The sequence below is a fragment of the Pseudophryne corroboree genome, chromosome 5, assembly GCF_028390025.1.
Source record: "Pseudophryne corroboree isolate aPseCor3 chromosome 5, aPseCor3.hap2, whole genome shotgun sequence".
NCBI classification, from domain to species: Eukaryota; Metazoa; Chordata; class Amphibia; order Anura; family Myobatrachidae; genus Pseudophryne; species Pseudophryne corroboree.
This window is the reverse complement of record NC_086448.1, coordinates 219,688,530-219,691,977: the sequence shown is the minus strand read 5'-3', so window position 1 is coordinate 219,691,977 and position 3,448 is coordinate 219,688,530.

Sequence of the window (3,448 nt, the reverse complement as noted above, 5' to 3'; positions counted from 1 at the left end):
GCGGGAGTAATTGGAACCTTGCTTTTAGTAGAATCATATTATAATGGTAAAAAATTGGTTCCAGGAGCTTTAAATATGTAGTAGATTTCAGTCCCGGATATTATAAACTATTGGATGCACCCCTTTTGTGTCTAGGAATTGTTTCTACAGTGAAAAGGTGCACAGTATAAATCACTACAGACCTCAGACGTCTTCTATGAATGCCTCCTGACATTCACTCTTTCATGCCTGGTAGCTCCGCCCACGAAGCATTTCATTGGTGGGCAGGCAGTGGATCGGCATTAGGGTTAACCAGGAGTATCAGCTTGCTTGGATGTAGTTACTGGTGACGGCTTCTTCACATCTCACCTCTCCCGCTGTCGGCCGCTCAACACCTGAAGCGATGGTGACAGCTTCCCGGCTCTCTGATCACCTCTCGATGCGCCGGTAACAGCTCCCCCGGCTCTCTGCTCTCAGCGGCTCCTGTCTTCAGCCGCTCACCTCTCGATGCGCCGGTAACAGCTCCCCCGGCTCTCCGCGGCTCCTGTCTTCAGCCGCTCACCTCTCGATGCGCCGGTAACAGCTCCCCCGGCTCTCTGCTCTCAGCGGCTCCTGTCTTCAGCCGCTCACCTCTCGATGCGCCGGTAACAGCTCCCCCGGCTCTCCGCGGCTCCTGTCTTCAGCCGCTGACCTCTCGATGCGCCGGTAACAGCTCCCCCGGCTCTCTGCTCTCAGCGGCTCCTGTCTTCAGCCGCTCTCCACTTGATGCGCCGATAACAGCTCCCCCGGCTCTCGGCTCTTGGCGGCTCCTGTCTTCAGCCGCTTATCTTCGGTGCTTCGGTGTGCTATCGCTCGCTAGAGCCCTCACACCATCTCCGCTGCGCCGCCAATGCTTACAGCACAGCTCTATGAGGCGGGCAGGGAGAGGCATGAGTTACTCCCTCGGAGGCGCACACATCAGTCCTGTTCAGCGCTACAGATCCCCCTTTTATACAGGAGCCCCAGGGGCCACGAGAGCGGTATCGTCCTCGTGAGTACTGACTTTTTCCCGCCGACAGCACGAGCTCTTTACATTGTTCCTCGTGCCCTATTGAGGGCTGTGTTAGTACCTTAACAATAGGTATTTTATAGAGTGTCTATGCAGTCCATAAACAACGAACCATTAAATATATATATACAGATATACACAGGTATAATAACTAATGAACAAGGTCAATGAAAGAGTTATTATTCAGCCATTAATAAGTACAATATCCCCCACAATAACTCAAGACTAATTCCTATTTACCTCATCCCTATGCACAGATATATGGAGATTAACATAAGGAACACCACTATACCCACTGACAAATAGATATATATACACTTAAGGCTATACAACAGGCATTATGGAGATACCCAGGTATACCTTGGGCTCTTTATTTTTCTAGGTTTTACACATTTTGGGAGGTGTTAGTATTAACATGGCTACATTTCTCCCCCTGGGGATCAGAATTTCTTAGTAACTCTAAATTCAGAGCACCATTTAATTAAACATATGGATGGGTTGACTTCCCTCATACCCAAAGTAGGGCCATGTATATACAAAGCTAGGATAAACTACTCTAGGTTCACTACACGAGTGCCCAAGCTGATCATAGGTGAGTATCATAGGTGGTCTACGTTCCCTTTGAGGTCGGGTGTTTTCTTCTATTTCGTCAATACTTGACGTAATAGGTAGTTCAATCTCATGTTGATAAGAGGGAGAGGTATCCTCCCATGACGGATCATTTGGTTCACTTATATTCCATGGTTCAGTGGAAGAGTGTTGATAGTTGTCGCTCAATTCACTGATAGAATCAGATGGTTGAGAAGGATTGACTACTGGTTCAGATAGATCCCTACAGGGAACAGGTTGACCCGTTGTATAGAAGAATCCCTGGTCTCTCCTCTCTGGATCAGAACAGTACGATAATGGATACTCTGGGGAATTGGTGGTACTTGAATGGTCCGCTACTTTAGGATACACCCTATCATCTTCCATCGGGAAAGAAATATCTTGGCTTATAGGCAATAAATGTTGACGGTGGTACGTTAATATAGGCCCCTCTTTATCTTCCGGTACCAGCTGATAAACCGGAATATCAGGTAATTGTTTAAGCACTCGATAAGGGATTTCTTTCCACCGGTTAGATAATTTTTGTCTTCTAGGAGTCCCTAAACGCCTTAATAGAACTCGATCACCAGGAAGTAATAAGTGTTCCTTAACTTTAGCATCATGCCGCTGTTTATTCTTTTCACCATGCTTTTCGGATGCTCTTTTAGCAATTTCATGAGCAGCTATTAATTCTTTCCTCAAATTGTTGACATAAGTATTATAAGTAGACAACTTAGAAGTGGTACGAGAGAGGCCCAAAGAAACATCTATGGGTAGTCTGGCTTCTCTTCCAAACATAAGTGCATAAGGGGAGTACCCAGTGGAGTCATTCCGAGTACAATTGTAGGCATGAACAAGTTGATTGATAAATCGTTTCCATTGTATTTTTTTCTTGGGATCCAAGGTTCCTAACATATCTAGTAGAGTTCTATTGAACCGTTCTGGTTGGGGATCCCCCTGGGGATGATATGGTGAGGTTCGTGACTTCTTTATTCCGCAACAAAGGCACAGTTCTTTAATTAACTTGCTTTCGAAGTCTCTTCCCTGATCAGTATGGATGCGAGCTGGGAGCCCATAATGTACAAAGAAATTATCCCAAAGGGTCTTAGCTACGGTCAATGCTTTTTGATCCCGGGTGACATATGCTTGGGCGTAGCGGGTGAAATGATCAGTGATTACAAGAATATTACTTTCTCTCCCATTGGGCCCTTCTAATGATAAAAAGTCAATGCAGACCAATTCCATAGGTCCAGAACTACGTAAGTTGACCATTAGTGCTGTGGGAGTGGGTAACTTCTTTCTAAGAACACAATTTTTACAAGTTTTACAATAATAGTCAATATCCTTACACATATATGGCCAATATACTCTCTCTTGTATTAGATGTAATGTTTTATCCACCCCCAAATGTCCATGTTTGTCATGCAGAGAATAGAGAACCTTAGGAATATGGATGGTTGGGAGAACCAGCTGATACTTATGGTGCCCCTCTTTGGTAAGGGTTTTTCTGCAAAGTATTCCTTGTTTGAACACTAATCGTTTTTTTTCTCGTAACAAAACTTTGCTCTTGGAAGAAAGATTACACCCCAGAGTTCTTTCAGAGTTCCTTAGATATTCCAGTACAATAGCAATATCAGGGTCCTGGGATTGGTCTTCTCTCATTTGCTCTTTAGAAATGATAGGTAAGTCTTCCAACTCAGGAGTATTAATCCAACAATACATAGAAGGAATAGATGCATCAGTGGCTCCCACCGAGTGTACTGCTCCTGAAGAATTGCTAGGTAGCAATTTTATTTGATGGCACAACCCTTGCAGTGCGGGAGCGGGTATTTC